Source organism: Protomyctophum bolini (assembly GCF_963924005.1).
Source record: "Protomyctophum bolini genome assembly, chromosome: 6".
Classification (NCBI taxonomy): domain Eukaryota; kingdom Metazoa; phylum Chordata; class Actinopteri; order Myctophiformes; family Myctophidae; genus Protomyctophum; species Protomyctophum bolini.
The window spans coordinates 11825235-11839803 of NC_137867.1; the positions used below are offsets into that span (position 1 = coordinate 11825235).

The following is a 14569-nucleotide window of genomic DNA, read 5'->3' on the forward strand; positions in this document are numbered from 1 at the left end:
TAGGAAAGTAGGAAATACTTGCCATTAATATAGAGGGTATGCGCGTGACAAACCAGGAAGTTATACAGGAACGCCTGCTGAGTGGCAAAAAACTACTTTCTGGCCTCGACAGCCACACAGAAAAGTCATATCTGATTGCATTAAACAATGTTAAGCAATGTTAAACGCACTTTGCATGTTGATTTGCCACTCGATGTGCCATTCACTTTAAGCATGCTCATACCCTCTATAGTGGTTGCAAAGGTATTAATTGAGTCCTGTGGTGGAAGTTTGGTGAGCTTTGGGAGAGAGAGGTCAAAGTTGAACAAAAGTTGCACTATATGGTAGAAATAGGTCAATAATACAAAAGACACTGGTTTTGTGGATTCATTTATTTTTAATGAGTGGCTCCCAGTCCCCCCCACCAAATGACTGGAACTACTGACCAGAACTCCCACCACGAGCAATCAATTTTGCAACCACTATATTTATGGCAAGTATTTCCTACAGCTTTATATTAATACATACATGCAGCTTTAAGTCCAAAATCTGAACTTAATGGAGATTGGGTTCATTGGATGTTCAACAGTGGGGTCAGGTATCCCTAGGGGTCCTCAGAGTTACTACAGGGGGGGGAAACTTTTTTTGTTGTACTTTAAGTATATTTTGATGCCACCACTTTTACAGGCTATGTTGTTAAACATTTGGTACTGTTGATTTTCTTTTTAAATATATATATAAAGATTTTTATTATTACTTTTTCCATTGATAATTTACTTTGAGAACCAAGCCTGATCTAGTGACCTGAAACCTGAAACCCAGCTGTAATCCGGGTGCTAATTGTGCCTTATTTCACATCATTAACCCATTAAAACCGGGAAAGCACCTCCTATATACAGGTTTAATGTTTGTCTTTAGTTAAATGTTTGTTTAATAAACATTGTTCATTAAACATTTAATAAACATAAACAAATCCATGACCAAATATATTTCATTTGGGGGTCCTTGGCACGAAATAAGGCATTTGTATTTTGTAGAATCAGCTTCAGATTTGAATGGGCTCAGGACGAAATACAACATTCCAGCTTTCTTTAGAAACAAATCTGGTGTGATGAGTGTGATGTGTACTGATTTAAACGCTACATTCTAGCATTTATAGTCAGGATGCCTTAATGTGTTCATGTGCATGAACACACGAAGCCACTCTGAAATTGTAGAATGTAGCGTTTAAATCCATTTTGACACATCATGTGCACACACCCACCGGATTGACTTTGAAAATTCTATAATGTACTGCATTTAAATCGGTTTGAAACATCATGTGCACTTTCTGCTCTTTCTGCAAACGGTCAATAAAACTGCAACCATTCCATCCATGCTGTGTTGAATGATATCAAAGTCTTGGAAAGAAGAAGGAATTTCAATAGAATAGAGTTTTCACTCAGGCTGGATTCGGGCCAACAATTTTATCCTACTAGTTTGGGGTCGGGTAGGGGAACAAATAAATAAAGATCTTCTATGAGCAAGATTATTTGTCTTTAAACTACTCAAATGCAGTCAAAGTACAAGTTCATTTAAGTATAAGATTGTGTCTATGGGAAAGATAAATGATAATGTACTTGTCATAGAGTCCCATACTCTATACTACATTTCACATTACATCCAACATTAATTTTAGGTTGATCTTAAAGGCATAGGCCGAAGCTCAAAGCTTATTAATGCCCTTTGTACAGTTTTAACATTTGTAAACAATCATAATGAATGATCCCACTAATTATTCCATTTATACATTCAACACTCCTTCCATTGTTCGTTATAAACGAACACTCAACACTATTCAGTATTTACATTCAATAATTCATCCTTATACCTCCAAGCACAGTATTATTTACCTACATATATGTCACATGCATGCATACAGATACATACATACATACATACATACATGAACATCGTGGTCCGAAAGCCGGTGGCCATCTTGGGGGACTCCAATTTAAATAGAATCCCACCATCACACCACACTGACCTCCAAATAGACAGCTACCCTGGGGCGACCTTCAACCACCTGACCAAGATTTTGGAAAAGGCGGAGGTTCACCCCAGGGTAGAAGAAGTCATTCTCTCAGTGGGCATCAACTGCAAGGACAATGATACAGACCAGACCTCCTATAGGCAGCTAAATGGAATGCACAAGGAGGCACAACGGACCTTTCCCAACGCCAGCATCCACATTCCCCTCATCAACTTCTCCCAGTTCCTAACAGTCAAACAGAAAAAGAACCTCACACTCATGAACCAGTACATCACAACACATTTCCCATACATCCCACCAGTTGACCCTGACCAGTTTCACACAAAACCCGACAACATACACTGGACACACACCACAGCAGTCACAATATTTAACCATTGGTGCACACATTTAAATTTTCCCTAAACAGGAGCCGCAGCCTGGATTCCTGCCCTATCTCTCCTCTTCCTCTGGTACCTACCTTGTTCCCAACAGGCTCCCCTCCTCCTCCTCCTCCTCCTCCTCCTCCCTCTCCTCCCCCCTCCCCCCCTCCCCCCTCCCCCACACCGCCCACCACCATTCTTCCCCCCTCTTCCTCTCAACGTCCAACAGCCATTCAGTCCCTCCGACCAGCACCTGACCCCCACTCCAATGTGTTGAACCTGTCCAGGTCCGTCCGTCTCACGGCCGCAGAGGCCCAGTTGCTGGAGAGGGGTCTCGCCTACATTCCTCGACCCACAGGGACGGATTGGGAGGCACTTCGAAGGGACACACATACTGTAGATACCATAGGAGACTTAAATTAATAGACTACTTCCAAAACACACAGACAGACGGACCTACACCCTTTGTCCTGCCCTCCACCTGGGAGCCTAAACTCTCCCAGGTGGACGGCAGGATACGAGACCTCATACAGCTAGATAACCATACACTTAATCAGTACCACCCATCACCAGACAGACCGGACAACCTGACCACAGACGAACGGAACAGCATCACAACACTGCGGAACAACACACAAATAGTTATTAAACCAGCTGATAAAGGTTCAAAAATAGTCATTTTAGATAATTTCCAATACACATATGAAGCCAACAGACAACTATCCAACACTAGATATTACACTCACATAGCAGCCAGCATACAACCACAGACTCAGATCAAACTCAGACAAATCATTACAACACTTTATCACCAAAACTACATCACCTCCAAACAACGCGACTTCCTCCATGGACCCGATAACCCCAGACCTAGGATTTTCTATCTACTACCCAAGATCCACAAGGATCCTCAGACTTGGACTATTCCCTTCGAGGTGCCTCCCGGCAGACCCATAGTATCAGACTGCAGCAGTGAGTCCACTTCCTCAACCCCCTCTCCACCATACACGCCAGTTATTTAAGAGACACATATGATTTCCTGGAAAAAATCAAGCCCATAGCTGTGCCACCACACACATACATTTTCACCATAGACATTGACAGCCTTTACACTAACATACATACAGCCACTGGTTTACAGGCAGTTAGAAACCTCTTCCAGACACACCCGGACAACACTAGACCAGACAATGCCATTTTACAACTATTAGAACTTAGTCTCAATTGCAATGATTTCACATTTAATAACAAACACTATTTACAGATAGAGGGCACAGCTATGGGCAAGAAATTTGCACCCGCTTATGCCAACATTTACATGAGTGAGTGGGAGAGAGAGGCCTTGGCAAAGTGTCCACTACAACCCACCATGTATTTCAGATTTTTAGATGACATCATAGGGCTCTGGCCACACACCTTACAACAGTTTGATAACTTTTTACAGATCTTGAACACACACCATGCTTCCATAACCATCAAACACATAATTCATCCAACAGAGATTAACTTCCTGGACACCACCGTATTTTTTCATACAATAGACCAGACACATAAACGACTACTGACAAAAATATATTTTAAGGACACAGACACACACGCACTACTCCACAAACACAGTTACCACCCAAAGCACACTTTTGCAGGCATCATCAAATCACAAATCATTCGGTTTTTCAGGATTTCATCCAATAGGGAACACTTCAATCAGGCCACACACACACTCTTTACAGTCCTCCGAAGGAGAGGTTATAGTAAAAGACTTTTACGTACCATCAGGAGCAATGCCCTGGCCTCTCTCTCCCCCACCCAGTCACTCTCCACCAACACTCTGCCTCCTACCCCTAACCCTCTCATCCCCATTTCTAACCCTAACCTCAATCCCAGCTTTCTTCCCCAGCCACCTCAGAGCATGCACCCGGATCAGAGGCCCCTCTCTAGCGCAGGGACAGAGACGGACCTGGACGGGGCCCACACATTACCCTCTCCTCTATGTCTTCCCTCCTCCAACTCTTCTTCTCTCACCATCCAGGCCATCGGCTCCTCTACAATTAAAACATTACTCCCATTCATAACCACATTTTCACATACACTCCAACCTCTTCACCACAAATTTAAACAAAATTTCACCACTACACAACAATCCTACCCCCCATTACAAGCACATCAAGTCATTTCAGCCCTTAGAAGGAACAAGAACCTGGGAGACCTCCTTGTGCATTCCAAATTTTCCACTTTACCTCCCAAGCCCCCACAGCCACATACACTCCATTTCAAACCCCGCAAATTCATCAACAACCCCCATAGTCACACTTCCTCCCCCATCACGGACCCCCTGTCTCTGACCACACCCAATATAGTCTACATCATCACCTGCACACAATGTCATAAACACTACATAGGAGAAACCGGACACACACTAGAAACACGACTCAAACAACACTTATATCACATCAAACGAGCAGACATACACACAACCCTATACACACACTTTCAATCCCATCCTATCGCTAACCTCATCATTTCAGGTCTGGAATGTGGAGTCCGATGGACCAGTGGACAGCGGAAACTCATGGAGCACAGATGGATTAAAAAATTACTAACTGTAACACCCACTGGTCTTAATGAAAGAAGTTGATTTTTATCTCTTTCTGTTTTATCTGTCCAATCAATAAATGGTTTCCAGGCCTTGCTGTGAACTTTTACTCCTTTATGGTTTTAGGTTGTTTTATTACTGTCTATTTTTATATCCATTTTACCCTTGGGTTTTAGAGGACATTTCGGACCTTGATTTAGGTATGCGGTCTAGCTTAACTTGGACTCAGGGGGGTGGACGCCTCTGCCTTGCATAGTCCCCAGTGAATAGGCATTTTGCCCTTCACTGGTAACCTTATTTTGGATTTGTTTTAAATTTATGAAGGTTTTGTGGGCTGGGCTTTTTACTAAAAAGCCCCCCCTTTTAAATACTACACACATACATACATACATACGGTACATACCTACATACATACATTTCAGACGTTTTAGCAGTTTTTAAGGACCCACTTTTAGGCCAGTGCACCAGAGCAAACTTTTGCCTTTTTTTAAACCCCACCCATTTTAACCAAATACATGAATACACCATGCAAACATACACCTTGCACATACACACATAAATCCATCAATTATCATATCTGTAGTGTCTTTCTCCAAAAGAATCATCTTGTATCATTTCTTAAATAGAATTAAATTATTGCACTGCTGGACATTCTCTGGTAAACTATTCCATACCCCCCCCCCCCCCCCCCCCCCACCTCTCTCTCTCTCTCTCTCTCTCTCTCTCTCTCTCAGAGAGATAACTGACTAGTGCAATTATCCACCACTGTTATGATGTAGCGTGTCCAATAGAGGGCGTTATTGCACTGTCTCAGTTGAAGCATGCGAAGCCTTCGATTTGCAGTTTGCTGATCCGGTCTGCAGTGGATACGGCAACTGCGTGTGTGCGTTCTACCCTTAGATACTCTAAGGTTCTACCGAACATACTAGTAGCGTTGCTAAAGCGCAAATCTCAGCTGGTCGTGGTCACGTAGGTTTTATTCCAGAGCAGACGACGAGGTAAGACGAGTAAGAAATATTTAAACAACAAAATAACATATCTCAATACAAACTGGACGTGATAAAGAAGAGATTCAGAGCCAAAACAGACGAGATAATCACGTAAATAACAAGGACTTGATTGAGAGCTTTCAAAATGACCAGTTCAATAAGATCTACTGACGTGACCAGAATAAGTATCTTATTTACATAAGACACACATGGAAGTTGGAACGGTTATGGGACATAGGCCTAGAGGGGAGAAATGGAATTGCTAGGTTTTCTTGTAAGTAGGCCTATAACTTTGTAATGCTACTGACGTTTTAGTGCAACACTTATCACTCAAAATCCCCATACGTGGGGAACGCCCCCATATATGATGCCAAGGTCTTGTGACATCACGTGACATCATCAGGGATCATAGTAAATGTGACTTGCTGTCGCAATTAAGTCCATATATGGAGATCCCTGATGTCATCAATATTAGTATATATGTCAGAACCTGTTATCAAATCAAATCAAATCAAACTTTATTTCTAGAGCACAGCACATTTACAAAGACCAGAAGGTCAACCAAAGTGCTGTACACGATCATGAGGCAAACATACAATCAACACAAGTAGCATAGCAAAACAACATCAAAGCAACGCAAACAGTACACAGGTTAATTAGGTCAAACATTGAAAGCCAGGGAGAAGAGATGGGTTTTAAGTAAAGACTTAAAGTCTAAGGAGTGAGCAGACTTGATATGAAGGGGCAGACAGTTCCAGAGTTTGGGGCCGGCCACTGAAAAGGCACGGTCACCTCTGGACCTGTAATTAGAATTGGGTACAGTCAGGAGCCTCTGGTCAGCTGACCTCAGGGCCCTGGATGGGGTGTAAGGGTCCATGAGTGTTATGACATTCCATATGATCCTTCCCCATCCATCCTTCCTCTTCGATGTCTCCCTTTTGATGGATTATCCATCATGGATACCTGTCCATTTAAACTCTAGACAGGCCTGCCCCGAAGTTATTTGTGCAGCCACGCCCGGCAGCCGGTGTTGATCTGACCTCATCAAACCATGTACACTCCAGACACACTCCATATATGGCCAGTGCACGCAACCTCTATCCGTGTTTGATTCCTCAGTTGTGTTTTACAAAGAGTTTGTCGTGCCATAGATTAGATGTCTACAAGTGATGGTCACAGTGACAGCAGGTTGCCTTTTATATTTACTTTATTAGAGAATATCCAGGGTTTAGCCTACAATAAACTGGCATTTTACATTACTTGGGAATTACATACAAAAATGTAGTAAAGGGCATTTCAATACAAATGTCAGTGTCATGGCTTCAGCTTTTTTGTCTTGAGTCAGTCAAGTGTTCTTTGTCGTTTGTTGTTGATTGATTGATGAATGTATTAATACTATGCAGAATAGGTACATTTCAAAAGCACAACTCAATACAAAAACTGTTACTGTGGACGACACCATGATTATAAGTATTACACTTGTTTACAACAGGGTCCACCATTTTCAATTCATCAAAACATTTAGAGATGTAGGCTACAAATGTCAAATATACACAGAAGATCTTCATGTAAGGAAGTAAAAAGGGAAAAACATATATACAGTAAAGGGAAAAGGGGGTGGGGGGGTGACTGAGACTTTATGGGGGCCAGTTTAGAATTGGAGGGTCCATAGGTGCCCTTTGAGAGCGGTTTTGATGGAGTCAAGGGATTCACATGTCTTAATGGATGTTGGTAGGGCGTTTCACATTTTGGTGGCATTCAGTTTGAACTCTCCAGAGATGGTCTCCTGAGTGACTGAGTCCTGGTGTATGACCACCATGGTACATCAAGTATTCCATATATGGCTGACCACAGTGCACGTAACAGCCCAATAGAAAGTCTTTCTTCAAAAAACCCATGTCACCTTGCAGCATTATACGGTGACATTTATATTAAAAATAAAAAGTGCCATCTTCCCCCAAACATACTGTGACCTCTTACAGTCTACAAGCAGGTGTTCAATTAAATACATTCATCCTCATTACAGTTGAGTTAGTTAAATATAGGACATTTTACATTTTACAGTTCCATTTGACTACTGCTCTCAATGCCAGTCTCCTCAGAGACCAGCCACATGACGTCCCTCATTTTTTCAGAAATGTTTTACTCCAAATATTTGTATACACCTGCTTTTGAGAGTCATTGACGTTTGCAGGGGAAAATGCAAACATACGCATCTTCACACTTCTTACTGGACAATTCCAATCAGTCAATATTTAAATGTGCAAATTTGTGCATATATACATTTTAAAATAACAGGGCACAGGGCTTCTTGCATGAACCTTCTTTTTGTTCCAACTCAAGGTCTCACTTATCCACAAAGCTCTTCTTTTGATGCTGCAAAATGTCCACAGCACATTTTTTGCCACAATACATGATTTTGTAATTGCATTTGTTGTTTGATAACGACATGATTTGTTGTCCCATTTCTACAATCCTTCCTGTATTTCTTTGTCTTTAGCATCTTGCCTCTTGAGTCTTCACCACATGCATTGAGCCATGAGTCAGGACCTGAGCTCTGCTGCCCCCTGGAGGACTGCTGCCTACATGCCTCCCATCTTCACCCTGGAGGAAAACAACAAAAAAGATACTGATACTGAGGCAGACGGTGAGTGATAGTACACACGCACGCACATGCACGCACACACTTGAATTATTTTCTCTGGATCTGCACAAAAAGTGCAATACATAATAGATCCAAACACTGATCAGAAGAAGATTACATTACAACTACTGCACATGCTTAACACATAGGGGGAAAACGATAGCACATTACTACAGGACGCTACTTGACAGATGCCTTTATCTCGGATTGTGCCCCATGTCACAGTCAAAATCAGCTTTATTCAACGGCCCACAGCCTTTGAAATGATGGTCGCAGTAATGCTATGTCTTCTCCAGGTGACTGTCTGTTAGTCTACATCCGGTTCTGGTTTTTGCGTTTCCAGTGGATCCTTCAAAATATGGGTTGCACTGAATAATGATGGTTAACGGGTGAAATAATGAATTAATGCTGCCAGGGAAGGGAATGTGTTTAGTGTTAAGGTATTGGAGAATGTTCTTTGCTCTTCCCAGTACCACATCTGAAGGTTGGGGTGTCTGCTCACGGCCGACCTGGTCCTCAAAGCGTGCCACAAAGACAGCATACCCATTACACAGGATCTGTATGAGGAAGACAAAATGACATATTTTTCTATTTCATATATACTCATATCATGCTGCATAACAAAGTTAGGAAAGGCATCATCACTAGCTGTGTTGCCTTGTGGATGTAGGGCAACCACCCAGCCCCCTCCAGGTTTGCAGGCTTGAGGTAGCTCTGGTCCACAGCGTTAATGACTTCTCCTTAATATTTGCTCCATTGAAGAAAGTGTCTACTCTTAACTAGCTTAGCTGCCTAGCTTACTGTTCTTTCTCCCAGAGACGAGTCCGTATCACGTGAACGGAACATGACGTTGCAGAAGTGCCGTGAAAGGAAGTGGGTGGGATTTAAGGCAACCCCAAGCCCAACCACAAGTCTTTGTATTGAGTTGTGCTTGAAATGTACTGTAGTTCTGCAAACTGTTAATAAATATTTCAATCAACCAATGTGTGCTGGATTCTGGACAGGGCTGTAGAAGCTGTCCTATACTGCCCTATTTGATCATACTATACAGCGTCAGTCACTCGAAAGCATCACAAGTAGCGGAGAGCTTGCCGATCTGTTTTTGAATTTGAATCCTGAAAAGTAAAAGTTTTGGACATACTGGTAGGCCCATAGCTATGTCCACAAGACAGAGACGATATCTATATGAATGCAGACAGTCAGTCTGACTGTGTCTGTCTTTCCTCAAGACAAGACACCATTTATGTCACACCACCACCATTATGATATGCAAACGAAAGCCCACACCATATCTATAGTCTCATATCAGGAATGATACAATAAATCACTGTCAAGCCACTGTCTGGTATAAACCTTGTATGTCCAAATTTTATTTTCGGGATAAAACAAAAAAGAAAAGAACCTGTGTTCCAATGGATCCGTATTTAGTTACACAAGCTCTTATTACTTTCCATTGGTTTAATTCATGCATAGACAGACACCACCACCTGCATTTTCACTTGAAACTTGAAATAGTTTTCAAAAATATAGAAACATCTATATCTATATGATCTACAAGCTCACAATGCGTTGTGATGTTACGCATTGTGAGCTTTGTAGATCTGCAACCGTTTTGCTACTTTTGTGCATGACACCTTAATTATATACGCACACACACACACACACACACACACACACACACACACACACACACACACACACACACACACACACACACCACAGCATAGCAGCCAGGGGGCAGTAGAGAAACTGATTATCACTCTCCTTGCTGTCTTTCTTTCTTTCTTTCTCACCTATTATTTATACTCGGAAATGTGGCAAGTGAGGGCAAGCCCTCATTTTCGTAGCCGATATAGTCACAAAACAATACATCAAACACAAATCAGGGTAAATTACAAAGGAACTTTATACAGAACAACCATCAGTAAAATAAATCAATTGAAGCAGCAGTAATCACTGAAAAATATTCTGGAGCATTCCTTTGAACTGACCGAAGGATGGCAGGGAGCTCAGTTTTAAAGAGTTTTGGAGTTCATTCCGTGAAGTTGGCCCATTGACAGAAAAAGCTGTCTTGCCCAACTCTGTCTGGGCCTGAGGAACCTTGAGCCTTAAGAAATCACTAGAGCGGGTCTGATAGGTGCTATTGTTCAGTTCCATCATGGAACAAATATAGTCGGCCGGGAGCATCCCAGCAATGTGGCTTTATATAAAAATAGGTGCCAATGCTTATCTCGCCTCTCAGTCAGAGTCTGTAGTCGGTCTTTCTCCCAAGGTGGTGGTGTGAAGTAAATAACAAAGTACATTTAAGTCCAAGTCCAAGTACAAGTTTGAGTTTTTTTGTATGTATTTTTTAATTTCTAATTGTTTGGTCATTTTCCTTTACAAGTTACTGTGTAGATTTAAATTGTTAGTAGGCCTACAAATCATAAATTAAACCCTATTTTATAATTGGATACTCAAAAATAGCAGATATGCATGGCTTACAACACTTGTACGATCTGCCCCCAACTTCAACAATATATCTTATTACTAATTGCAAAAACAATGGCTTCATTGGCTTCTATTTCATCATTCTAAGCTTGGAATCCCCATGATGTCACTGGTAGGCAGGTTTCTGAACTCTCCACAGCCCTCCTCTGAGATGGAAATTGTGCCATCTCATCATATAATGAGCATTATAGAGGAAGAGGAAAGGACCAATTATATGAAGACAATGTTGAAAATGTATGGGTAAAGTGCTCCTTTAACTAATTTGGCTGTGGGGACCTCCTGAAACCCCTTCATGGGTCCTGGCTGGGCGCCGGGCGGTCTCGAACCCCACTTTGAGAACGACTGGCCTCAGTCTGTAGTCACCGTGCGTGCGTCGTTGCCCCGCCCTCACTGTGATCAGTGTTGCCACGTTTGCTTTTTATAAGCGACTTTGGGCTTGCATTGGTGTGGTTGACCTTTAAAGCAGAAATAACGTGCAATTTAAAATGTTTTTTTTTGTCCCTCAAAGTTGTTACTTGTCACGCCTCGCTCCTCTGCATTTGAATTTGAGCTTTGACTCATTATTATTATTATTATTATTATTATTATTATTATTATTATTATTATTATTATTAGGTTCAAACCACTGGACTGATATTTGGCTTGACCTTAATGCTTATGTGGTTGATGTTCTGTATTTGCTTAAGTCAAGAAAGGAAGTTGTTGTTACTATTCTTGCCTTTGTACTTGTTTACTAATACTGCAGTCTAATGTTTACTAATACTGCAGTCTAATGTTTACTAATACTGCAGTCTAATGTTTACTAATACTGCAGTCTAATGTTTACTAATACTGCAGTCTAATGTTTACTAATTCTGCAGTTTAATGTTTACTAATACTGCAGTCTAATGTTTACTAATACTGCAGTCTAATGTTTACTAACACTGCAGTCTAATGTTTACTAATACTGCAGTCTAATGTTTACTAACACTGCAGTCTAATGTTTACTAATACTGCAGTCTAATGTTTACTAATACTGCAGTCTAATGTTTACTAATAATGCAGTCTAATGATAAAACCAGGCTTGTTTCCATTCCATGCCAACTTGGAAAATCAACAATGCTGGACATTGTAAACAAAGTGGAAATGCTAATTTGGAACTGAAGCCTGAAGGAGAGGAGGAATTATACAAAGTAGGGTGACATTGATGACATCACCATGAGGACAAAATCAGTTGAGCTGTTCCTGAGAGCAATTTCCATTAAAGCACCTTATAATATGATTGTTCAAAATTGGTTATTTGTGGGGATAGAAAACACACATGGGAGCCCCAAAAACACAAAAGAAATGGAAAAAGTTGAATTTTATGTTATAGGTCCTTTAAAACCGTTTCGTCCCATCTCAACCCTTTTGTGTGGTTTGGGCTTTACTGAGCTCCCTCTGCCAACATGGGGAGAGCCCCAAATTGAGCTCATGCTTTCTTCAATGCATGAGGAGGAGTGAGCATGCCGCTTGAATGGATGTTGCACGTGGAAGGAACACGTTATTTTAACCGGGCACTGATGGCGTGGAGGAAAGAACACGCCGCCAGCGTCCACAGCATCTCGACTCGAACCCTGTGAGGCGACAGCACTACCGCCTGCGCCTGCCCCCATCCATTCATTTATTTCTAACTTAATCCTCAGTAAAACAAATACAAGAATACAAGAACTGCTGGGGGAGAGCGGTCCGCCAAAAATGGGGGTCCGTGTTTAGGCCGGGGAAAGCCTTCCGGTTCCCCATGAGTTGCGTCGATATATATATTTTTTTCTTAAAAAATAATCTCAAGTCGGAAGAGGTGTCTTATCTTTTTTTGTCTATGGTCCTCCATTTTCTGTCCTTACTTTTTATCCTCAATAGGCCTATCAAATAGCCAATCAAATCATTGCTAACAGGTGCTCAGCCAATCAAATCATCGCTATGAATTGAACAAGGTGGACCCTCTTGTAATGCTTTATTGGGTCGTCCACTCACAGTTAACAGTCTTTGTATTGAGTTGTGCTTGAAATGTACTGTAATTCTGCAAACTGTTAATTTATATTTCAATCAATAAAATAAAAAAAGATCAGATCTACAAGCTCACATCGCATCGTGACCTTATAAGATCGTGACACGTACGTGACTGTGAGACTGATATGTTTCCCAATAACAGATCGATGTATAATAATGGTCATAGACCTGGTTGCTTGTTTCTCTCACAGACACTGATTCTGGCAACGCACTGACTGCGATCGCATTTCCACTTTGAAAACGGAGCGTGAAAACACTGCTTGAGACCAGCAGGCAACACAGACCGCTTAAGCAGCTGGAGTTTAATGGAATAAAATGAGATATTCACTGCATGCTTGGATTATAAACAAACCAACAAGAGGCAAGAGGCAGGGAAATACGCGACTAAACTAACGCTAGTGATTAACACACTCACTACGGCTATTTTCATCATTTTTCATCTTCGTCTCTTCAGCACTATTAAACTTTTTTAGAAACCCTCTCCTCATCTTTTGGTTTGAATGAGAGCTTTTCATATTTTAATGTTTGTTTTAGTTTAACGCGTGGGCTTTTCTTTTTTGGTTAAGAAACGCGTTTTTCTTTCGAATAAACGTGAACTATTAAATCTGTTTTACCCTAATTTTTCCCCCTTCTCTTGTGGACTGGACTGGGTCAGTGTCGGGTTTCAAGTGTTGGGGAGAGCAGGGGAAATATCTGTTCCAATAAGAGGCAGAAGAAAAAGGATTTTTTTTTGGTGTGCGTCTTTGAACTTGATGGTTTGAGCTGGACGTGTTGGAATGGATGAAGACATTTGACAGGTCAGTAAGTTCACAACCACCAATGTCGCATTGTCGCTCCGTTAGAAAAACTCTGCGTGGCTTTGATAATACCACTCCAGTGTGTGTGTGTGTGTGTGTGTGTGTGTGTGTGTGTGTGTGTGTGCGTGCGCGTCTATTTTGTGCAATAAAATAATAATTATAATGAATGAATGATACATGAAATAATATTAATGATGACAATAATGTTTTTACTATTTACAAACAAAGTTTACAAAATGCTGACATAAAATCAGAAAACGCAGTGCAGTTTGATAAACGACATGCAATGTAGTGAGTTCTTTTACTTGGTCCATCCCATTCCAGCTGCCAGCTGTGCTGACTCTTTTAATATGTCACCATTCCGAAGGCCTTTGGAGTCCATTTGGTGTCATTTAAGCCTTTAAATGCACTCTTTATGTGGGTCAGAGGGATGCCATGAGGATTTCCATGTCACTCCCTCATCCGGCTGTCTTTTAGATCAGGGTTTCACAAACACTGGGTCGGAACCCATGTTTGTGTCGCGGGCACATTTTTGATGGTTCACAAGTAATAGTCTATCCTTCCCCCCCTTTCCCCCCCCCCCGTTTAGTGCTACTACTACTACTACTACCAAGTAGTAGTAGGTAAAAAAAATGTTACATTTTCATGAATTTCA

General features: G+C 41.4%; 1 protein-coding gene across 1 annotated transcript in view; it reads left to right on the plus strand.

The window, feature by feature from the left end:
- The first annotated feature begins 13389 nt into the window (after positions 1–13389).
- The window catches only part of pdzd2 (PDZ domain containing 2), a 129330-nt gene continuing 128150 nt past the window's right edge, over positions 13390–14569 (plus strand). Inside the window, exon 1 of the mRNA XM_080766564.1 lies at positions 13390–13914. The gene's annotated coding sequence lies outside the window, so the exon portion shown is untranslated. The remainder of the gene's footprint in view (positions 13915–14569) is intronic.